Consider the following 25,289-nt stretch of genomic DNA (forward strand, 5'->3'; position numbering starts at 1 on the left):
AAAACTCAGAGTCAGTTTTCTACATTAGCTCTTTCCCTGTATTATCAATTGTACCCTTCACATAAGAACTGTTTCATAATGGCAGCCAATCAATTCAGAATTCAAATGGCGATTCGCCAATTTGATATCTACATTGCCCTGGGGTTACGGAGAAGCTGCAAATTTTGGGGTACTGTTCCGGCTTATTAAATCATTTTATTGAAATTTATTCATCTTCTCCTGAACTTATCAAACCATCCAGGCCTTGTCATCTGCAGCAGGACTTCGCAAAGTGGACTCCTGTCACTTGCTGCATTTTACTGGTGTGAAATCAGGAGTATGGTGGATAATGCATTTTGAATCCGGTTAGACGTGAATTATTAGGTTGGGGCAAAAGTGACAGTGTTTTTTGCCATTAAAAAACTATGATCACTTTTGCCCCAACCTAATAACACCCAAACCACCTGTAGAAATGATTAAGAAATCTTCAACTCAAATGCCTTCTTTCAGGAGGAGTTTTAAAATAGAAATTACATCATTCCAAGGTTGTGTCTGCATATGCAGTTGTATCAAAAAACTTAAATGTAATTTTTCAGGGAACTAAGCCAGGAGAAAGGGCCATAGTGATGAATGTATCCAAAAGTAGCCATCAGAGAACCCGTGAGTTCTTACACTGACACAGGAAGACCATTGTGTTTGACAGATGCAAAATTTCCATTCAGATCTGGTCAGCACTCTTCACCTAATGTGTTTTTAAGAGATAATTAAAACTGTTTGCACAATGGCACAGTCCATGACACATTAATAATAACTAATATTCAATTTAATTCTCATTTCTATAAGTGCCAGGAAATTTGCTAACATTGTATGTATACATGTACATTACATTTCCTGTAATCATAACTGTTTTATTGCTTTTTTTTTTTTTGAGACAGAGTCTTACTCTGTTGCCCAGGCTGGAGTGCAATGGCACCACCTCGGCTCACTGCAACCTCCACCTCCCAGATTCAAGCGATTCTCCTGCCTCAGCCACCCGAGTAGCTGGGATTACAGGCACCTGCTACCACGTCTGGCTAATTTTTGTATTTTTAGTACAGATGAGGTTTCACCACGTTGGCCAGGCTGGTCTCGAACTTCTGACCTCATGTAATCCACTTGCCTCGGCCTCCCAAAGTGCTGGGATTACAGGCTTGAGCCACCGTGCCCAAACAACTCTTCTACTGTTAAAACAGGTAGCTAGGCAGATATGAGCAGGGTAGGAAAAGCCCCCCACCCCCTCCCAAGGAATGTCAGGTGACTACTAGGTAATGGTCAGGCGGTTGTTAAATTATTTCTCTAAAATAATAATTGATTGCAGCTGGTGCCAAAGAAAGACAGTCTCCCAATAGATATAAAACACCTGAAACTGGTGATGAGCCGCTTCCAGATAGATCTTAGAAGTTGGGCAAGCAGTCTAAGCATGCGCACTAAGAGGCAAAATGGCGGCGTTTAACTGGTATATGACCTTCCTCTAGGAACACTCAGCTGGTAAGGGAAAAAAACGCCTCAAGTGAGCATGCGCACAACTTCAGTAAACACACTGCACGCAGCCCCTTCCAAGTGCTGACGGGCCACTGTGCATGCGGACAGCCCGCTCCGAAGGAAGAATCAGGGGAGAAGAAATGCAAGCCCAAAAACCCTGCCAAGGTATAAAACCCCAGTCAAGGACCGGATGGGGCACTGGATCTCTCAAGTCACCCACTTGGTCCTCTGGTAAGTGTACTTTGCTTCCTTTTGTTCCTGCCCTAAAGCTTTTTTAAAAACTCTGACTCCTGCTCTAAAACTTGCCTGTATCTCTCCCGCTGCCTTAAACCCACTTCTACCCCTTGGCCAAATTCTTTCCTTTGAAGAGGCAAGGATCGAGTTTCTCTAGACTCATACAGGTTCTCCCTGGTCACACCATCAAATAAGCATTATCATTATTATTCCCATTTTACAGAAGGGAAAACTGAGTCTTAGTTATAAGCTTTCTTCCCCGAGTTCACACAGCTAATAAATACAAGAGGAGAATTTGAAGTAAGGCAGTCTAACTCTGGTTCTAAACCACAGTTTATAGTCTATTGTTAACTGTTGCCATTGTTAAAGCCCGTGTCATATTTATAATACAGTTTCTGAGTTGGCACATTGGAAATGACAGTATTACTTTCAAAAATGTGTTGAAGATGGGAGTTAAATTGTTTTGGAATTTGCCACTACATAAACTATATAATAGGGGCAGATATGAGCAAAGTCAGATTAAACAGAGACAGGCTCTGTGGCCAGGAAGGCATAACCATTGGCGGCTTAACACAGCCAAAAGGTCAGAAAGGGGGTTAATTAGAGGGAGCCAGGAAACAGGGGGCCTGAAGCAAGCCTTGGTAGTGACCTCCTAACTTTATCGGTGAAAAGAAGGTGATTTCACTCAGCCTGCTCGGTCCTAGGGCTAAGAGTAGCTTTTTGTGGAGATGACTGCATAGCACCCCTCTTTTCAAATACAGGGTGAAGGAAATAAAAATATCTCACCCCAAAACATCCTTCTTGGACATATTTTGAAACAGATGTTCAGAGGGCCAGCAAATAGAAGTAGCCATGCAAAGCTGTCTTTTGTGGGGGAGATACACATCTGCAGAGAAAATCTGCATTGATGCAGCCAGGCTTTCTCTGAAGGCCTCCCTTGTGCTCTTCCAGATCTAGGAAAAATGAACTGAGAGTGGACACTTTTTTTTTTTTTTTTTTTGAGACGGGGTCTCGCTCTGTCGCCCAGGCTGGAGTGCAGTGGCGCAATCTCGGCTCACTGCAAGCTCCGCCTCCCGGGTTCAGGCCATTCTCCTGCCTCAGCCTCTCCTAGTAGCTGGGACTACAGGCGCCCGCCACCACGCCCAGCTAATTTTTTTTGTATTTTTGGTAGAGACGGGTTTCACCGTGGTCTCGATCTCCTGACCTCGTGATCCGTCCGCCTCGGCCTCCCAAAGTGCTGGGATTACAAGCGTGAGCCACCGCGCCCGGCCGAGAGTGGACACTTTTAAAAGTCTGAAACAAACATTTACCATCTATTCTCTCTGAGGGCGGCTACCTGTGAGATTTCATCTACATAACAAGTGACCTTTGCTAGCCAGGGCTCCTCTTCTCTCCCTCCCATAATCACAATCTGTTTTGCCACAATCCAAGCCTCCATTCTTTCTGCAACCTCAAGATGGTATATAAGCTTCTGAATCCCATTGGGGAGTTGGGGCAATCACTCTGCAGTTTTCCCCCATGCACGTGTTAAAAAATTTGTCTGCTTTTCCTCCAATGAATCTGCCTTTTGTCCATTGGTTTTTTTTAGCACACGTTCAGAGGGCAAGAAGGAAGTTTTCTCCTGGCCCCTAAAATGGTCACCAACCTGCTTTCTTCTTATATATTTTTTTCTGCAGAGACAGTTTGACTGAAAGACACAAGTTTCTGGCACCCTTGCCAATTACTTTCTTTACTCCAAATTAATATGTTCCACTCTGCTTTAGAGCAGAGCTGGGATGATATGATTATGAGCTGGGATGATGTGTATTTACATGCTGAGGGATGGGATGACTCTCAGTGTGTTAACCAAATCAGGGGTCTGAGTCTGCAAGGCCAGGCCAGGCCAGGCCCTGGAGCACTGCGGGTGGACCACAATGAAGCCACGCTCACTAACTTCTTGGGAGGAAGACAAACCAGTCCCTGGCAGCCCCAGGCACTCTGCTCTGCCTCCCATTCAAATGTTCTGAAACCAATTCAAATCAAATTGGAACTTTGATTTGCACAAGCCAGAATAAGATATCTTGAAGGTCAATGATTTTTTTTTTTTTTAACCAATGACTTTGCTATTATCTCAGTAGGGTTTGCTGAAGGCTTACCTTTCTTTAAATAAAATATCATTTTGGTCAGTTACCAGTTACGTGTGAACTGGACAACAGAACATCAAAGAATACTGATTCCTTTGGAAATTTAAACACAATGGTCCTTCCAGTGTGCTGACCATAAAAGAATGAAAAGCACAGGAGGACTTTGAACAACACACTCAGTGGGATCTCCTTATCAGATTGACAGGCTCCCCGGTTCTCAGGGCACCCAGACACACCAGATATCACTAACTCTTAAAGCAATATGTTACATCAAATGAGTGCACACTGCCTTGAAAATGTTAAGCACGAAATAATGCTTGGTACCTTCCATTTTTCAAAAGCTTGACTTTCCAGAAATATTTGCCATAATTTTCTGAAGTTTTAAGGGATGGTCTCTACTGAACTGATAAAAATAATCTAATAACAATATATATTTAATTATTTGCTGGCCTTTATTAGATTCTTATCGTTGTCTTCTCACATAAGAAAAAAATGATTCTTTTTATAAAGAAAAAGGGACATTAAGCGAAAATAACGTAAGCATTCATGACCAAGACAATACACTGGCTGAAGGTATAAACAAGGATTAATGATGCAGGGAAGTTAAAGGAGTAGAGAGACACTTTCGTGTAGGGGGGTCTGAAGCACAGGTAGTTAAGAAATGAGACATACACAGTCAAGAAGATGGCATGGATAGTCACTTTAAGAACACATCAAAATGCTTGAACCCTAGGAATTACACTTAACATCTTGTTTTCATTTTGGTAAAAATTCTCTGTTAGTGGGCCTGTTGATGAAAAGAGTCAAACTCTATAAAATATTTTAAAAGATTTATTCTGAGCCAAATATGAGTGACCATGGTCTGTGACATAGCCCTCAGGAGGGCCTGAGAACATCTACCGAAGTTGGTCCGGGTACAGTTTGGTTTTATATATTTTAGGGAGGCATGAGACATCAATCAAATACATTTAAGAAATGCATTGGTTTTGTTCAGAAAGGCAAGACAACTCAAAGTGGGGGCTTCCAGGCCACAGGTAAATTTAAACATTTTCTGGCTGACAATTGGTTGAGTTTATCTGAAGAACTGGGATAAAAGGAAATGTTCAGATTAAGACAAAGGATTGTGGAGACCAAGTTTTATTGTATAGAGGAAGCTCTCAGATAGCAGACTTCAGAGAGAGCAGGTTGTAAAATGTTTCTTATCAGACTTAAAAGGGTGCCTGGCTCTTGATTATCTCCTGGATCTGGAAAGGAAGAAAGGAAAACAAAAGGGAAAGGGAATTCTCTATAGAACGCGGATTTTTCCCACAAGAGACTTTGCAGGGCAATTCCAAGGTATGGCAAGAAAATATATTTTGGGGTAAAACATTTTGATTTTTTCCCTTGCTATGCCAGAGTCAGACTGGAAAGTAAGTCACTATATAAAGGGTTAAATAAAACCCATCTGATGAGAATTTATGGTTTGTGGGGCATGACTTCCCAGACCCCTTAGAAAGGAATTTGGGCAAGATGAAAAAGAATCAGAGCTCAGTCCTCAGTTCCCTCTCTCGGCCAAAAAGCATTCCATAGAATGCATGTGCAGGTCAACAACAGCAGCACGTCCGACGGCGCTAGGAAGGCTCATTCCTAGAGTTGTCTGACCTGGCCATCTGGTAGGGTCCCGTGTGCTAGGAAGGCTTGTTCCTAGAGTCCTCTCATTTGATGGTAATAGTTTTAGATATTAGCAATTTGGATAATGCGGGCAGGACATTGTCTGACCTAATGTCATAGCCAATTGTTTAAGGGGTGAGATGGAGTCAGGCCTAGGGTTTAGTCTAAGAAAAAACATCCCAGATCAGATCTATTTTCTGAGCTATCATGATCCGGGTACTTAATTGTGCCTTTCCTTCTGCTGTGTCTGGTATCATATTTACAAGAAATATCTAATGTTAAATAGTAACAAATGTCATAAAGATAGTGAAGATTTGGGCATCCAAGGTTATAGGTAGAATCAGAGGGCAGTAAAGAACCCGATCAGCCAGAAAAAAAAAAAAAAAACCTGCATGCATCATCATATTGTTTGATCAGACTTAATGTGTTTACCCTCCTTATTAAGGGTTATTTGAACCCTATGAAAAATCCTATTTGGAAATTGTGGGACCAACATTAAATTAGAATTTAATAAATGTAATCTCTTATGGCCAATTTATCTCTATAGGTATAGCATCCAGAGGGGGGTGTAAATTAAATGCGAGAAACGCCTGGTCCTCAGTGTTTAAATTGTTATAAACTTGTTAACAATAGACAAATCTATTTTTCCCGCCACTTTTGTATTGCACTATATGCTGGTATTTTGGAGGGAGGAGGTTTTGTCACAGGACAAGTCATCTAATTCTACAGTGTCATTTTTTTCCCTGGCAGGACTCTCTATGCCTGGGGGCCATCAGAGTCAAAAGACTTATAGCCAATTAATTGTTCGAGGCCAGATAGGAATGGATGTGGATAAGCATTTGTAGTAACAGAAGTACTTAAAGTAAGAAGTACATAAAATTATTATTTTAAGTAAGAAGGTCAACAGAAAGACCAAAAGGAAAAGTTACATGATCGACTTATTTTACCTTCTATGTGTTGAGCTGCTGTGAGCTTGGTTTTTGTTACAGACTTAGAGCAATAAGGTATACAAAACATAAACATTGTTCTGAAAAGTTAAAAAAAAATAGATTTATCTTCACAACTCATAATTGGGAGTATACCCAGGAGGCTTTGTCACAAGGTATTTTATCCTGTTAGTAAATATTTTCCTTTAATTTTATAATAAACAGGAAATTTTTATGGTTGGGGTGGATGCAAAAGTGACACATAATAGTTTAGAAGGCAACTAAACTTGTTTTACCAGCTGTTTAGGCTTTTTTGGTACCCCTTTCATGATTTGGAGGGTTTGATCCTGTCTTAACGTTATCCCTCAAAACTGGCCCTTAGAGTCTTACACGCCCACCTCTTCTGTGATAGTCCCTGGGCCTAGAGGGAGGCAGCTTGTATACTTTTAGCAGCAAAGCATTAGCAGTGAAACAGATCTGGGCCCAGTGGAATGCCCAATGAGGGAGATTCACATCTCTGGTCTTCGGAATACCATGATTTTTGCTTCCTTGGAAGTCTAACAAAAAGAGATAACTAGTATTTATACTTTAACAATTTTTAAGAGTAGTTTGTAAGTCAGAACAGAAAAAGGAACTATTCCATCCGGGCACCAACTAAAAATATGAAGAAAAATTATAAACTGGCACTTTCTAGAGGATTATTGTTGGCAAGAAATAATGCTTTAATCTGCACTCAAAAAGTTGGAGCTGAAATCTAGTATTAAGTATTACGCTTTATCCTTGAAAGAATATTTTTAGCTGCCTTTTTTATTAAAGCAAATATGATAGCAAGGTCAATTTGTGTGCAAGGTTAGTTTTAGGCTTATTATGCTTGCCTGATTATTTGCATAAAATGCAGCAAGAAACTGGCCATATAGATTCCTTTTAAAGTTGGTTTTGCTGAAACTTTACCTAAAAATAGGCTATTTTAGTTTCAGTCTTGGTGAAATAACCAGTGTCTGCAATTGTTTAAAAAAACTATTATTGAACTTATGCAGACTATATTGCCATAAAATTACAATCTGAATTTTGGAGGACGCAGAAAGTAAATTTGCTTACTAAAACATACTTTACCCTAATTAACTTAAAAAGATTTCCTTGACCCTTTAACCAGAGCAGCAGCTTTTAAAACAAGATGTTTGTTTACCTTGGAAATGCCATTTACTGTAGAATTTAGCAGCTCCTCACAATTAGTCCTACAAAAGAGGTTCTCTGCTTATTTGGTAGCAAGATTTTATGTAAACCATTTTTATTTTATCATGGAACCTTTTGGGAAACATTATTTCCATTAGTATAGGGGTAGCTTCAGTTAATATTCTGTAACAAGGCAGTAAATGCCCTATCAAGTAGAACTTCCCTAGGTCAGTCATTGTTATTGAAAAGCACTCACAGTTTTTGCCATCAGCCCCAATAAAAGCTTCACACAAAAGGCTGTGCAGTGGAGGATTTACATGAGCAGATTTACACGTCCTCAGTTTTATAGTACCAGAAAGGGGAAAGCATCCCCCAGTTAGATAGAGTACTCATTTTCATAAGACATTTAGGTAAAAGGGTTTACAACTACCTTGCATAAAGCTTGTTTAAACATCTCACATTTTATAATTTTATTAACTTGTATGTTTTCATGTTCTGGTCCCAGGAAGCCTTTTTTACCCCCAGACCATTTTACCTTTTCTGGTGAAAAGAGTTTGGTTCCCAGCAGGAAGTTGTATCTGTAAGATCTGTGAGGGACAGATTTGATAAAGCTTCTTAAACAGACCTATGATTCTGTGGGAGGGGCACCCATGCAAAAGGGGCTCCCTTAACCTCCAAATTTCCTAGGACCTGGGTAATGGACATTATTTGGTGGGAGTGTTCCTGGACCAAACTGAGGGTTGGGCTGCTATTCCTTGTGGTCCAATAATGAGATGCAGATGAACTCTGGGAGGAAGAGAATTTTTGTTTTCTGCAACTGGTTACAGGGAGAAGGCCTGGAAATTATTGCCAGGCCAACTCAAATTACAAAGTCTTCCAGAGCTTATATATCAACTAAGCTGTATGTCTGCGTGTAAGGGTGCATTCATCTAAAGACATAAGTGATTAACTTCTTTTAATGTACAACTAAGGTCTGAGTCCTGAAGACCTTCTTCTGGAGCCTCACTAAATTTACTTAATCTAAATGGGTCTAGTTGCTGGGGTGAGTACCCTTATCTTGTCTCCTGCTAAATCATAAAGGTTTGGGGAGTTCCTTTAGGCCCCAATAAACTTGTTTGTGGAGGCCTGGGGAGTTTCTTCAGACCTCCAATAAAACTTGTTTAATCCTAAAAGGGTCCTGTTAAGAATTTCTTCATTATCTTCTCATGCTACAAGGCCCAGGAAAAGCCTAGACGAAACTCTTGGTGGGCTCTTTGTTACATTCCAGCCTTTGTATAAGGACACTGGCTCAGTCAGCTTTTGATGTTTAACCTAGCTGCTCAGTCAGTGCTGGGACAGTTGTAATGGAGGCCTGTGTTAATGAGGCCTGGCCTGCCATGGGAGGATATCCCAGTTATCATAAAGCTAGTCCAGCATGGTTTGCATATGGAACATGCATCATCTGTGGTAGTTCACTTGGTATTTTTATTTTATTTTATTTTTTTTGAGATGGAGTCTCACTCTGTCACCCAGGCTGGAGTGCAGTGGCACGATCTCGGCTCACTGCAAGCTCCGCCTCCTGGGTTCATGCCATTCTCCTGCCTCAGCCCCCCGAGTAGCTGGGACTACAGGCGCCCGCCACCATGCCCGGCTAATTTTTTTGTATTTTTACTAGAGACGGGGTTTCACCATGTTAGCCAGGATGGTCTCGATCTCCTGACCTCGTGATCTGCCAGCCTCGGCCTCCAAAAGTGCTGGGATTACAGGCGTGAGCCACCGCACCCGGCCTTCACTTGGTATTTTATAGGGAGAGTTGGGCAGTCCCCTTCTCAGGGCAAACAGTCCTTATAATGGCATTATCTGGCCCACCAGGCTCATTGCTTTCTCAGGGACAACCTCCTGTGCATTTGGATCACATATACTCAGTGACTGTTTAGTAATGAGCTGCGGGCCCCGCATTAATTCGAACAAGCTCTGAAATTCTGTAGAATTTAAAATTAAGAATTTTGTCCTTAAATTGGTTATTTTTATAATCCACTATAGTAAGGAATTTTTTTAATGAAGCTGAATGATACCAACCTACAAAATGGAGCAATTCCTTTACATTACACCCTTTCGTTTTAAATAGTTACTTGTTTTTATCCTTCCTCCATAGCGACTATTTTCTTGGTAACCACAGGGCTCAGAGTTAACTTCTGTTGCTGTAGCTTTTTTGGTTTTTTTTGTTGTTGTTGTTGTTTTTGTTTTGCTTTGTTTTTTTATCCATTTAGGTTTCTCTGTATAATTTCCTTCATTATAAAGCAACTCTTAAATAGTTTCTTAACCAAAAACATTACTTTTTTTTTTGAAAAGTGACATCTTGTGTTTTATAAAATTTTAACAAAAGCCTATTTTATGCTTCTAATATTTTAACTTTTAGTAAGCCAAATTTCCAGTGAGGGGAAAAAAAACCTGAGGGTTTCAAACATGACTTTAAGATTTTTAAATTACTGGGGAGTTTTGAGATTAAGTTTACCAAATAACTGTTTACCAAAGATTACCAAGGTTATGTAAATTAAAAAGAATCTGAGCTAGCTTTTTCCAATCTGATAGGCACTTAGATTTTCTAAGTTACTTGATTAGAGCTCTTTTATGTATTTTGGTAGTAAAATATCACTTCTACATAACACATATAAAGACAGAGATATAACAGGCATGCAGAATAAAAGGCATGTTCAAGATACTTTATTTGCCTGTTTTCGAAAACAATTTTTCTCCCTTACTTTAGATAAGTAGTAAAAGTTACAGGAGCCAACAAAAGGTGAAGGAGACAGCCATCATTTAAGGCCTTTTCAAAAGATTGAAAGAGTATAAGATGTCAACCTGTAGAATGTTAAAGGAAACAGATTATAGATTTTTTAAATTTAAGAACTTTTTACATTAAAAATAAATCAATACCCAGCACGGTGGCTCATGCCTGTAGTCTCAGTACTTTGGGAGGCCGAGGCGGGTAGATCACCTGAGCTCAGGAGTTCGAGACCATCCTGACCAAGATGGCGAAACCCCATCTCTACTAAAAATACGAAAATTAGGCGGGCATGGTGGCAAACGCCCGTAGTCCCAGCTACTAGGAAGGCTGAGGCAGAAGAATCGCTTGAACCCGGGAGGCTGAGATTGCAGTGAGCTGAGATGGTGCCATTGCACTCCAGCCTGGGTAACAGAGTGCGACTCCATCTCAAAAAAAAAAAAAAAAAAAAAGTCAAACTTTGTAATAAAATCTTGTTTTAGCCAATTATTTAGTTTTGTGTTAGTGCATTTTTTTAAATATTAAAGACCCATCTCTAGAAAGATTATGATTTCCTTTAATCATACCCAATCAAATTATACAATCCCTTTAAAAATTCCTTCTTGCTACCCTTATTATGATTTACATAGACCATTCACAATGGTTAGACTCTCTGTTTTACCTTAAATATCTCTCTTTCTTGAACAACCCAGTTATCTTATTTTAGGGCAAAAATTCACTATACAAGATTCTTTCTTATATAAAATTACTTCCCTTTTACCTTCCTTACCAAAAATACCTCCTTATGTCTTTAACTTTCATTATATCTCTTATTTCCTGATTTCTTTTTTTTTTTTTTATTATACTTTCGGTTTTAGGGTACATGTGCACAATGTGCAGGTTTGTTACATATGTATCCATGTGCCACGTTGATTTCCTGCACCCATTAACTCGTCATTTAGCATTAGGTATATCTCCTAATGCTGTCCCTCCCTCCTCCCCCAACCCCACAACAGTCCCCGGAGTGTGATGTTCCCCTTCCTGTGTCCATGAGTTCTCATTGTTCAATTCCCACCTATGAGTGAGAACATGCGGTGTTTGGTTTTTTGTCCTTGCGATAGTTTACTGAGAATGATGTTTTCCAGTTTCATCCATGTCCCTACAAAGGATATGAACTCATCCTTTTTTATGGCTGCATAGTATTCCATGGTGTATATGTGCCACATTTTCTTAATCCAGTCTATCGTTGTTGGACATTTGGGTTGGTTCCAACTCTTTGCTATTGTGAATAGTGCCGCAATAAACATACGTGTGCATGTGTCTTTATAGCAGCATGATTTATAGTCCTTTCGGTATATACCCAGTAATGGGATGGCTGGGTCAAATGGTATTTCTAGTTCTAGATCCCTGAGGAGTCGCCACACTGACTTCCACAATGGTTGAACTAGTTTACAGTCCCACCAACAGTGTAAAAATGTTCCTATTTCTCCACATCCTCTCCAGCACCTGTTGTTTCCTGATTTTTTAATGATGGCCATTCTAACTGGTGTGAGATGTTATCTCACTGTGGTTTTGATTTGCATTTCTCTGATGGCTAGTGATGATGAGCATTTCTTCATGTGTTTTTTGGCTGCATAAATGTCTTCTTTTGAGAAGTGTCTGTTCATGTCCTTTGCCCACTTTTTGATGGGGTTGTTTGTTTTTTTCTTGTAAATATGTTTGAGTTCATTGTAGATTCTGGATATTAGCCCTTTGTCAGATGAGTAGGTTGCAAAAATTTTCTCCCATTCTGTAGGTTGCCTGTTCACTCTGATGGTAGTTTCTTTTGCTGTGCAGAAGCTCTTTAGTTTAATTACATCCCATTTGTCAATTTTGGCTTTTGTTGCCATTGCTTTTGGTGTTTTAGACATGAAGTCCTTGCCCACGCCTATGTCCTGAATGGTATTGCCTAGGTTTTCTTGTAGGATTTTAATGGTTTTAGGTCTAACATTTAAGTCTTTAATCCATCTTGAATTAATTTTTGTATAAGGTGTAAGGAAGGGATCCAGTTTCAGCTTTCTACATATGGCTAGCCAGTTTTCCCAGCATCATTTATTAAATAGGCAATCCTTTCCCCATTTCTTGTTTTTGTCAGGTTTGTCAAAGATCAGATAGTTGTAGATGTGCGGCATCATTTCTGAGGGCTCTGTTCTGTTGCATTGATCTATGTCTCTGTTGTGGTACCAGTACCATGCTGTTTTGGTTACTGTAGCCTTGTAGTATAGTTTGAAGTCAGGTAGTGTGATGCCTCCAGCTTTGTTCTTTTGGCCTAGGATTGACTTGGCGATGCGGGCTCTTTTTTGGTTCCATATGAACTTTAAAGTAGTTTTTTCCAATTCTGTGAAGAAAGTCATGGGTAGCTTGATGGGGATGGCATTGAATCTATAAATTACCTTGGGCAGTATGGCCATTTTCACGATATTGATTCTTCCTACCCATGAGCATGGAATGTTCTTCCATTTGTTTGTATCCTCTTTTATTTCATTAAGCAGTGGTTTGTAGTTCTCCTTGAAGAGGTCCTTTACATCCCTTGTAAGTTGGATTCCTAGGTATCTTATTCTCTTTGAAGCAATTGTGAATGGGAGTTCACTCATGATTTGGCTCTCTGTTTGTCTGTGATTGGTGTACAAGAATGCTTGTGATTTTTGTACATTGATTTTGTATCCTGAGACTTTACTGAAGTTGCTAATCAGCTTAAGGAGATTTTGGGCTGAGACGATGGGGTTTTCTACATATACAATCATGTCATCTGCAAACAGGGACAATTTGACTTCCTCTTTTCCTAATTGAATACCCTTTATTTCCTTCTCCTGCCTGATTGCTCTGGCCAGAACTTCCAGCACTATGTTGAATAGGAGCGGTGAGAGAGGGCATCCCTGTCTTGTGCCAGTTTTCAGAGGGAATGCTTCCAGGTTTTGCCCATTCAGTATGATATTGGCTGTGGGTTTGTTGTAGATAGCTCTTATTATTTTGAGATACGTCCCATCAATACCTAATTTATTGAGAGTTTTTAGCATGAAGGGTTGTTGAATTTTGTCAAAGGCCTTTTCTGCATCTATTGAGATAATCATGTGGTTTTTGTCTTTGGTTCTGTTTATATGCTGGATTACATTTATTGATTTGCGTATGTTGAACCAGCCTTGCATCCCAGGGATGAAGCCCACTTGATCATGGTGGATAAGCTTTTTGATGTGCTGCTGGATTCGGTTTGCCAGTATTTTATTGAGGATTTTTGCATCAATGTTCATCAAGGATATTGGTCTGAAATTCTCTTTTTTGGTTATGTCTCTGCCAGGCTTTGGTATCAGGACTATGCTGGCTTCATAAAACGTGTTAGGGAGGATTCCCTCTTTTTCTATCGATTGGAATAGTTTCAGAAGGAATGGTACCAGTTCCTCCTTGTACCTCTGGTAGAATTCAGCTGTGAATCCATCAGGTCCTGGACTCTTTTTGGTTGGTAAGCTATTGATTATTGCCACAATTTCAGAGCCTGTTATTGGTCTATTCAGAGATTCAACTTCTTCCTGATTTAGTCTTGGGAGGGTGTATTTGTCGAGGAATTTATCCATTTCTTCTAGATTTTCTAGTTTATTTGTGTAGAGGTGTTTGTAGTATTCTCTGATGGTAGACTGTATGTCTGTGGGATCGGTGGTGATGTCCCCTTTTTCATTTTTTATTGCGTCTATTTGATTCTTCTCTCTTTTCTTCTTTATTAGTCTTGCTAGAGGTCTATCAATTTTGTTGATCTTTTCAAAAAACCAGCTCCTAGATTCATTAATTTTTTGAAGGGATTTTTGTGTCTCTATTTCCTTCAGTTCTGCTCTGATTTTAGTTATTTCTAGCCTTCTGCTAGCTTTTGAATGTGTTTGCTCTTGCTTTTCTAGTTCTTTTAATTGTGATGTTAGGGTGTCAATTTTGGATCTTTCCTGCTTTCTCTTGTGGGCATTTAGTGCTATAAATTTCCCTCTAAACACTGCTTTGAACGTGTCCCAGAGATTCTGGTATGTTGTGTCTTTGTTCTCGTTGGTTTCAAAGAACTTCTTTATTTCTGCCTTCATTTCATTATGTACCCAATAGTCATTCAGGAGCAGGTTGTTCAGTTTCCATGTAGTTGAGCGGTTTTGACTGAGTTTCTTAATCCTGAGTTCTAGTTTGATTGCACTGTGGTCTGAGAGACAGTTTGTTATAATTTCTGTTCTTTTACATTTGCTGAGGAGAGCTTTACTTCCAACTATGTGGTCAATTTTGGAATAGGTGTGGTGTGGTGCTGAAAAAAATGTATATTCTGTTGATTTGGGGTGGAGAGTTCTGTAGATGTCTATTAGGTCCACTTTGTGTAGAGCTGAGTTCAATTCCTGGGTATCCTTGTTAACTTTCTGTCTTGTTGATCTGTCTAATGTTGACAGTGGGGTGTTAAAATCTTCCATTATTATTGTGTGGGAGTTTAAGTCCCTTTGTAGGTCACTCAGGACTTGCTTTATGAATCTGGGTGCCCCTGTGTTGGGTGCATATATATTTAGGATAGTTAGCTCTTCTTGTTGAATTAATCCCTTTACCATTATGTAATGGCCTTCTTTGTCTCTTTTGATCTTTGTTGGTTTAAAGTCTATTTTATCAGAGACTAGGATTGCAACCCCTGCCGTTTTTTGTTTTCCATTTGCTTGACAGATCTTCCTCCATCCCTTTATTTTGAGTCTATGTGTGTCTCTGCATGTGAGATGGGTTTCCTGAATACAGCACACTGATGGGTCCTGACTCCTTATCCAGTTTGCCAGTCTGTGTCTTTTAATTGGAGCATTTAGCCCATTTACATTTAACATTAATATTGTTATGTGTGAATCTGATCCTGTCATTGTGATGTTAGTTGGTTATTTTGCTTGTTAGTTGATGCAGTTTCTTCCTAGCCTCGATGGTCTTTACAATTTGGCATGTTTTTGCACTGGCTGGTACCAGTTTTTCCTTTCCATGTTTAGTGCTTCCTTCAGGAGCTCTTTTAGGGCAGGCCTGGTGGTGACAAAATCACTCAGCGTTTGATTTCTTTACCTTGTTTCATACATAACCCTTAAATAAGCTTTGAATTAGACAAAGATATTTTACCTTTAATAAGAACAGTTTTTAAAAAATGTTTTCCTATAATTCTTAAATTGGAAATTACCCAGATACTTAATATCAATAACCCTAGATCCTAAATTATAACAAGTTTGTTTAGAAGCATTTATTTCATTATATTTACCTAGATTAATTTAGTAATCTACCTAGATTATTTACCAAAAAAAACCCAAAAAACAAAACTGTGATAGCTGATGTTTAAAGCTATTTTCCTAATTAGCATTTTTATAGCTGTAATTTCAGGTACTTAAGTAATAAAACTTATGCTCAAATTTAAGGGTACTTATACCAATAACTCAGTATTTAGCTGTCTTCATTTAAGCCAATAATATTTCATAAGCATGTCCAAGCAAAGATCATTCTGTCTGGGGCTGGGTTTTATAGTTTATAACCCTTATGGCAAATCGTATAGTATTGTGTGGGAATAAACATGAAACTACTTGATCAATAGATGCAAACAAAATGCTAACAACTCTAACGACATTGCTGATATTATTTTACCAAAAATTTTAAAGCCGGCTTATTTGGTAAAGGTTTTACTTAAGTCACGCGAACTGGAAAAAGCATTTGCCGAGTCTTTTAAGTATCTGATTTTAAATACTTTTATATATTTGTAAGCCCATTATTTAGAGCTCTTTATATATTTTTAGTATTGAAAATATTATGTACATGCACATAAACATACAGACGTATTAGGCATGCCAATAGAAGCACATCACAGGGACTGATGAAGACCTTTTCTTCCACTTTGTTTTAAATCTTACCCTAGGCGGTTGTCAGCTAAATAGCCTTAAATTTGCATATTAAAGGCAACTCAGGTGAAAATCAGATAGCAAGATAACATCATAAAGTAAGAAGAGAAAGTCTGGTGCTCTAGAGGGAAATTAAAATGAATTCAATTGCCAATTGAACATAAAATTATATAAGTCTATTATAAAGGCCGTTAAATATACACACACACATACACACACACACACAAAGTTCTCATAGCTATTACTTCAGTACTTTAGCGATGAGACAAATACCAGCTTGCAAAAAAAAATCACTTAGATAACAGTGGTTTTTTATCTCAGTAGAAAAGTAACAACAGATTTAAATCAGGCAGAAAAGAAAACAGAAAAGAAATAGAACCTAGGGACTCTCTAGTTTGCAGGTGGACCTTATGACTTTTTCCCTTAATGTAAATGTGCACAAAGACCATATTATTTCCATTGCATATAAACTATGGCAAGTAGAGGTCCCATAAAACTTACAGAGCGCCCGAAAGGGGGACATTCTCCTTGTTTTCTCCTTATTCTTAGATTTGTTTCTAAGTAATGTCACTATTGTAAAACCTAAGATTGGTACTAGAAATATTTTTCAGACTCTATACTTGATGGATAACCTGGTGCCACCCAGATAGATAAACTGGCTCATCTGGTTTTGTGGTCCCCAACCAGGAACTGACTCAGCACAAGCGGACAGCTTCCACTCCCTATGAGTTCATCTCTGACCCAACCAGTCAGCACTCCCACTCTCTGGCCCCCTACCCGCCAAACTATACTTGAAAAACCCTAGTCTCCAAATTTGACTTGAGTAATAATAAAACTCTGGTCTCCTGTTCAGCCGGCTCTGCATTAATCAAATTCTTTCTCAATTTCAATTCTCCTGTCCTGATAAGTCAGCTCTATCTGGGCAATGGGCAAAGTAAACCCACTGGGTAGCTACACTACCATATTGCTCAAGATATCCTCAAGTAGACGAATCTATTTGCATAACATCCAAAGACTTTAAGCAGCCTGAGTACTTCCAAGTGATGGTTCTGGTGCTTCATCCTTTTTCCATCAGTAACTTGCATAGATAATCAGGTGCATTATTTTTGAAGGTAATGACTGTTCCTTTGGGCAGAGGTCAGAAGCAGAAAGGAGCCTTATTACCACCTAAATTACAGTTTTCCTACATGTTCCTATATGCGCCAAATTGTACATGAAATAGTACTTCTGTCATAATTACCCAGGTACTTGTCATGTTTCAAACATTCAAGTTAAAAACAATGATCCTGAAAAGGAAAACAAATAGTTGATGGAGTGTCTCGTAGGTCAGACTCAGGTAAAACAAAAACAATGTTGGCCAAATATAATTCTTATTGATGATGGTGGTGGTAGTGCTTTGTTTATTCAATTTTTTAAATTATTATTTGTTTCTGTGACACTCATAAAGCAATAATCTGAAACAAAATAATGTATCATGTGCTTGACACCATGAAGAACGAAAACAGAATCGATAGCCTTGTTATCTTATTGCAATACTCATTGGTAAAGATAAAGGGGAGCAGAAACTAAATGTTTTCAATATGCAAGATACCTACTTTTAAATAATTTTAAAATAATAAAGAAAAAGCCCAGTGGAAATCATGCACTTTGCTAAGACTCATTCTGTGTTTTTTATCTTCCCTCATATTTATGACATCTCATCTAAGAAAACATAAAATATATCTTTGGATCATTTTTTTCTCTCCTGATTCTTTGCAATAATTAATTAGCAGTAACTTTCATAATACTTTATGCAAACCTCCATTACAGTGCTATTAACATTATAATTATTTGCTTCACTGCCTGTCTCTCCCAATAGACTATATGCTGGTGGAGGGCTAGGATCGTCTCAATCTACTCCTCATATCCAATTTCAGTTCCTGATACACAGCATGTGCTCACTAATGTTTATTATGCAACACAATGACAGCTTGAAAACTCAGTTGTCTACAGGAGGGCCAGGCAAGAAACAAATTAATGAAAGCCAGGAATAAGATGAAGAGTGGGGTGACTGTCCCTCTGAGAAGCTGTGAGTGGAAAAAACACATGAGAAGTGTTTTTTTGTTTGTTTTTTGTTTTTTGTTTGTTTTTTTCTATTCTCACACTCAACAACAATTAACGCAGATAACTTCTTTGACCTAATGTATGGGAATTTCTCCTCACCAACAAGCAAGCCATCAATTTTGCAGCAGACTGAGGCTGGATGTCCTCTAATTCAGTTCCATTCTGACATTATCTTCCTGGAGATAGCGTCAGATCCCACAGGTTGAGGGCTCGGTCCCCAAGAATGCCCCTTGCCTCTGATGTGAATTGCAAGTCCCAGTTTATTTCGCCTGTGCTTCTGACCGACCAGCAGGAAATCAGAGATCCCATGAGCCCCTGCTTGAGTTCAATTAATTTGCTGGAGTGGCTCTCTGAACCTAGGGAACACTCAGGCTTACTGCTTTATTATAAGAGATACAGGTGAAGAGATGCATAGGGTGAGGTATGGGGGAAGGGTTGTGGAGCTTCCATGCCCTTCCTGAATGGCTCCACCCTCCGGGAATTGCCACATGTTCAGCTATCCAGAAGCTCTCAGAACCCTAGCCTCTTTTTTTTTTTTTTTAAGCTTCATTATGTAAGCATGATTGATTAAACCTTTGGCCATTGGTGATCAACTTAACCTTCAGCCCCTTTCCCCTCCTTGGAAGTTGAGGGATGGGGCTGAAAGTCTCAGTCCTCCAATCATGCATTGGTCTTTTCAAGGTCCGGTCCCCATCCTGAAGCCACCTAGGGACTGCCAGCCATCAGCCAACTTATTAGCATACAAAAAGACATCACTTCAGAGATTCTAAGGATTTTAGGAGTTGTATGTTAGGAAATGGGATCAAAGACCAAATATATATTCTACAATATCACAGGAGTCCTTGACCAAACTAGATAGGCCAGGTTTGGCAGACTGTTGCTAGCTTTACCTCATCTTTCAATTTTTCTAGAGAAGTCGGATATCTGAACATTAATGTGAAATTTTCCATGTTTAAAAAATACTGCACAGCCCAACAAAACACATCCCCTACTCAGATTCTGCACATAGGCCACCGGTTTGCAAGTGGCATGTGCTCATATGTACTTCGGATCAATACATTCTAATACTGAGGCAACTTTTTTCTCAGTAATCAAAATTTAGGGAACTACTCTCAGAATTGCCCATAAGGTCTTATATAATCTGAACATCACAAGAGAACATCTATGTCAAATGACTATAACCATAATCGTAGAACTGAACTGTGTCATTCACATGCTGTCATATCCATCACATTTCCAACTCATTCCAAGCAAATCCTCAGCTGATCCTGTGTAAGGGCTCACTCCTTCCCTATGTGCGTTCTCATCATTTGATGAACTTACTTTGGCAAGGAGCTAGAAGACCTAGCTCTTGACACCAAAGCAAGAGATGGGAACTAAATTGGTATATGACTTGATTCTTGGGCACAGCAGTTTATGTTTTTAACCAACACTCACTCAAGAAGTAGACTACATAAGATAAGTAGCATACACAAATATGCGTTTCTTAAACTACCGATTTAATAATTAATTCCCCAAATACTTAATGATTGCATACCATGCTACAGAATCTATGCTAGGGGTCGAGCACACAATATTGAAAAAGACAACCTGGTACCAAACCTCAAACGCTTTTACCCAACAGCAGTAGTTCTCAAAACTTGGCCCCCAGATCAGAAGCATCTGCATCAGCCACTGAGAAATTGTTAGCAACACAAATTCTTAGGCCCCGCCTCAGAACCTCAGATCTACTGAATCGAGAGTCTGGGAACCAGGCTCAGCAATCTGTGTTGTAATAAGCCCTCCAGGTGATTCTGATGCAAGCTCATGTCTGGAGAACAGTTGGGGGTGGGGAACAGGGGTAGAATTCAAATAAAAAACACAGGAGACTCCTTTACACATAGTGGCCAGAAAAGCATCTCTTAATAGATGACAGTTGAACCTGAAAAATGAAATGGAGTCAGTCCTTGAAGGATAGGAAGAAGAAAACAGGATGAGTGGGGAAAACATTTCAGGGAGAAGTGGCACACAGCAGTGACCTTGTGCAGACAAAGAAGTCATCGTATGCAAAGAACTGATCAAAAGACCCTGTGGCTGGAGCCCAGCAAATGAGAAGAGAATGTAATAAGATTGAATCAATGACTCTGGAGTAGGTCTGAGGTGCAGAGATGGCAGGAAGTGAAAGGATGACCCTGACTGACAAGAGCTGAGGCTGAGAATGGGGAAAAGTTTATGATTTCAGAAGGGAGAGAGTCACTCTGTAGCTGACGGAGGCTGAGATAGGCAGGGCCAGAGATTTTGGGTGTAAAAACTTCCTAGAAAGTGCCTTTAGCTATAGTTATTTGCAGATGGAATTATCGTGAATAATTAATCAGCAGACTTCTGAGTTTTTGAAAGACTATTATCCAATAAACCACATTCCCAAGCTTCAAGCCCCCGCCAGTCTTCAGATTGCAAGAGAACCCTGGGCCCCAAAGCTTATGCTGACTGTGCAGCGCCAAGAGCAGCATATTCTGCAATGTCCTTTTTTGGGTAAGTTCATGAATAATGTGCTGAGAACAATCTCTTGAAGGGATGATACGGAGGGCACAAAGATAGTGAACAATGCAATTCCTTCCAGAAGGCAGAATCAGGCCCCACGGAGTAAACAACTCCATATTCTCTACTGCCAGCGATGGGAACCTGTTATTTTTGACCAGTAAAATGTGTTAATTGCTATGAAATACTTTCCGGTCTGCATTTCCCATCCTCTTCCTCTCCAAATGAGAGTTTTTATTACAGTTTCCTGTGCCACTGCTCCATTGAATATGGGGTAATACAGGGCACGGATAACGTGTCTTTTAGTTTATCAGTCACCAAAATAAGAAAAGCAATACACAGACCAGGGGGAGAGGATGTGAATGACACAGGCATTCTGGACTTCAGTTCAGATGCAGTAACTGGTTAGATCTTCGGGCTCGCCTCCTTTTGGGAGCAGGTGAGTGTGTCATGTGTGGGGTGAAGAATACATATAAATATGTGTTTGGCTGGGGGCAGACTGAAGCAGATTGTTGGATCTCCTCCAGTATTCGTTCTTCTCATCTTTCAATGTAAATAAAGTCACCAACTTCTGACTGAGCATACGCCACCTGAGATAAATGCCAAATTTCCCAGCCTTCCTTGAGATTAGGTGGGGTCATGTGACTAAGATCTGGCCAATGTGGTAAAAACGAATGTGTCATGTGGCATCATCCAGGAGATTTCCACAGGGACAACCGTACTCTTTGGTCCTCTTTTGTTTTTGAGACAAGAGTCTCGCCCTGTCACCCAGGCTGGAGTGCAATGGCGCGATCTCAGCTCACTGCAACCTCCACCTCCTTGGTTCAAGCAATTCTCATGCCTCAGCCTCATGAGTAGCTGGGATTACAGGTGCGCACCACCACGCCCAGCTAATTTTTTGCATTTTTAGTAGAGACGGGGTTTCACCATGTTGGCCAGGCTGGTCTCAAACTCCTGACCTCATGATCCTCCCGCCTCAGCCTCCCAAAGTACTGGGATTACAGGGATGAGCCAACACGCCCAGCCTGATCCTCCTTTTATATTTCCCCTTCCTCTTTCCTGCTGTCAGTTACCCAAATACTACCTCAGACAAAGAGCCAGTTCTGTACTCCCGGGGTGGTGTTGTCATGGAAGCTGGAAGGGGCAACTGAAAACATCTTGGAGCAAAGCCTTCAGACTGCATGTCTTCAAGACTCTTGTGAAAAAAATGAAAACTGTTTATTTGGAGTTTCTGTTATTTGCACATGACCTTATCTTAACCAATATGGACTCTTGGCCACTAAAAGTAGCTTAAATTTTACTCCAAATGCACTAGCAACCCATGAGAGGGTTTTGTGCATTGAGCACAATAGGCTGTGCTGTCTTACAATACTTTTAACTCTGCAAGGAATGATCAGAAAGAGGATGGGTGTATAGGCCATGTGGAAAGTGACACCGGCAAATATGGTGGATTCAGGAGGGATGAAGGGGGGACATTTTTGATAGGTTTTAGAGGTAACATAGTATTTTTTTGATAAATTTGATGAGATTGAAGAGAAGAGAAAAATAAAATACTATCTATATCTCATGGATAATACAAGTGATACTTATTTTTATCAAGTTAGTTGACAAATAGAAATTTCTCTGGGAAATTGGAAATATATGCATGGCAGATACTCACTAGGGCAGTTCCCATGATTCCCACCCCAGCATCAGTATCTTTGTGCAATCTCCTCCCCTCGAGTGTGTGCTGGACCTGTGGCCTGCTTTCAACAAGAGAATATGGCAAACTTGATGGGGTTATCACTCCCCTGACTATGTTATGTTATATCACAAAAGTTAGGGGATTTTGCAGATTTTGTTCGAGCCCCTATAGAGTTAATAAAAAGGAATATATACTGCATGAGTCTGACCTAATCAGGCCCTTTAAAAAGCATCTTTCTCTCTCTCTCTCTATCTCTCTCCCCCCACCTCCCCGCCCCTCCAACACACACACACACACACACACACACACACACACAGAGAGAGAGAGAGAGAGAGAACTAGGCCAAGAGCCCAATGAGCAGAGGTAGAAGTCAGACACTGCAGGCAGCAGATACTCTCTCTCCATTGCTGGTTTGGCGGAAGCAAGCCACTATGACTTCTGCAGCTGCAAGGAGACGAACTGTGCCCATAACCTGAAGAAGCCTGGAAGTGGATCATTCCTCTCAGAGCCTTCACATAAGAATGCCACCTGGTTGCATCTTCATTTCAGCCTTGTGAGACCCTAAACAGAGGACCTAAACTGTCCCCAGACTCCTGACCTCCTGACTGACTCACAAAAATTGTGAAGTAATAAACGGGTGTTGTTTTAAGTCACTAAAAAGTTTGTTGTAATTTGTTCTGCAGCAATAGGATACTATACATACATAGATACACACATGTAATATATATGTTATATACATTAACATGTAAATGTCAATGTAGAAAACTATATACATGTATCTATATGTGTATGTTCCTTAAGTTTATCCTCCTTAAGAAAATCAAGTCCATTTTTCATCCACAAGTGCCTGTGAATGTGACGATGTATGTCTATGTATGTGTGTTTCTTTCTTTTTTTTTGAGACAGAGTCTCACTCTGTCTCCCAGGCTGGAGTGCAGTGGTGTGATCTCGGCTCACTGCAACCACTGCCCCCCGGGTTCAAGCAATTCTCTGCCTCAGCCTCCCGAGTAGCTGGGATTACAAGTGCCCGACACCACACCCAACTAATTTTTTTGTATTTTTAGTAGAAACAGGGTTTCACCATCTTGGCCAGGCTGGTCTTGAACTCCTGACCTCGTGATCCACCTGCCTCGGCCTCCCAAAGTGCTGGGATTACAGGAACCACACCGCACCTGGCCTGTATGTGTGTTTCTTTAGGATATAATTGAAAACAGAATATTGCTACTTTGACTTTACTGATGCCTAGTATAAGATGAGGTCATTTCTTAGTTATGAAATTAGGAATTTACCTATTAAACAGAAGAAATTCAATTGTTTCATATATGTACTTGTTTCTTTGTAAGAAATCGGTTATGTTTCTTCCTATGTATATTCATATGCACGTGTGAGTGCATTTATAACGAGCATCCTCAATGCTTAGGAGGGTTCTCAACCAGCCAATTTCTTGCGTTACCTCAACTGAGAACAGAAAGCTGCAGCAATAAAAGAATATACTCAAATCTCAGTGGGTCTCTTAGAGACATCCCCGATGAAATCTCACAGTGACTCTGGGATAGCCACGCTGGGCTCTCTTTTCAGAAGGGCCACTGTCCATCAGCATGGCGGGAGGTCACTATGGCCACTGACTAACAGAGACAACAGCAGCTATCTCATATTCTGCTTTTGAAATTCTCTTGACATGCTAATTCCATATTATCAAATATCTCACGGGTATCATTTAGACTTTTCTGTACAATGTGTTCTAGTCACCACTCTGACTTTTGCTTTCAGTTATTTCCCAAAGATTTGAAATAACAAACTTAATTTTTCATTTATATGCCTTTCTCTACTGCCTACTTCCTTTTATTTGTCAAATGGATAACTCTTTAAAATTAAAAAAATACATATTTTACAAGTCAAATCTGCATGAATCAACCGTGAGTTTTATAATTACGTACAATCATGATTTAATATGTTTGGATTCTAGACAACTTCTCAATCATCCCAAAGAGATACACATTAGCCTTATATGGGGACAGAAACAGAGAAAGAGGTCCTGCAAATCTCTTATGCATTTATTTTTATAAACATATATTATAAACTTACTACGTATCTGAGGCACCATGGTGGGGTGTATAGTCTATGACCTCAAGGCTACCATGTTGTCATGGAAGAGGCAGCCTGGCAGAGCGATGATGCAATTACAAATAAGGGCTGATGTGCAAAAGCCTGATGAAGATCTGGGGGGAGCAGTGCGGAAAGTGACTTGCTGGGCAGTAGGAAAGATTTCACTCTATTTTTGTAGCACAAACACAGAATCACCCCAGTTCCTGGGGTAAAAATTATTTATGTTGCATTTTAGGTAAACCAATACTATTCTTAACAGGCTTTGGTTTCTGCTTTCTTCTTTAAACTCTCGCATCCAAGCCTACAGAAGACTCAATAGTAGAAGTAATAATATCATTTTAGGAGAGTGAGACGTGATTGGTGATAGGAATAATCTAATTAGACAAGCAAAGTACTCTGGAGTCATTTAATGTTTCAGTGTAGGAGCCATCAGTCCTATAAACTTTAATCATCAAGAAAAAAATTATTGCTTTGCTGCACACTGTGATAATAGCCATGAGTCATTAAAGGAAGGTTAAATTATGTTCATTATGTTCTATTTAAAACAGAAAGAAAGAAACATACCATATTTAGAAATGTTTCTGTCCACTGAGTTATCTTTAAATACTACCTAAATAGGTGACCGTTTCA

The 25,289-nt window shown here is 39.7% G+C and overlaps 1 protein-coding gene and 1 long non-coding RNA gene across 11 annotated transcripts in view; one reads left to right on the forward strand and one right to left on the reverse strand.

The window, feature by feature from the left end:
* RGS7 (regulator of G protein signaling 7) overlaps positions 1–25,289 on the reverse strand; it is a 583,792-nt gene that overhangs the window by 371,571 nt on the left and 186,932 nt on the right. The gene's annotated exons all lie outside the window — the stretch shown is intronic.
* On the forward strand, positions 1,414–23,163 carry LOC134731921 (uncharacterized). The gene is made up of 2 exons (XR_010114648.1): positions 1,414–1,731; positions 22,998–23,163. It is a non-coding gene; the product is annotated as an uncharacterized lncRNA (long non-coding RNA).

This window comes from Symphalangus syndactylus, chromosome 19 (genome assembly GCF_028878055.3).
Source record: "Symphalangus syndactylus isolate Jambi chromosome 19, NHGRI_mSymSyn1-v2.1_pri, whole genome shotgun sequence".
In the NCBI taxonomy this organism is placed as follows: Eukaryota; Metazoa; Chordata; class Mammalia; order Primates; family Hylobatidae; genus Symphalangus; species Symphalangus syndactylus.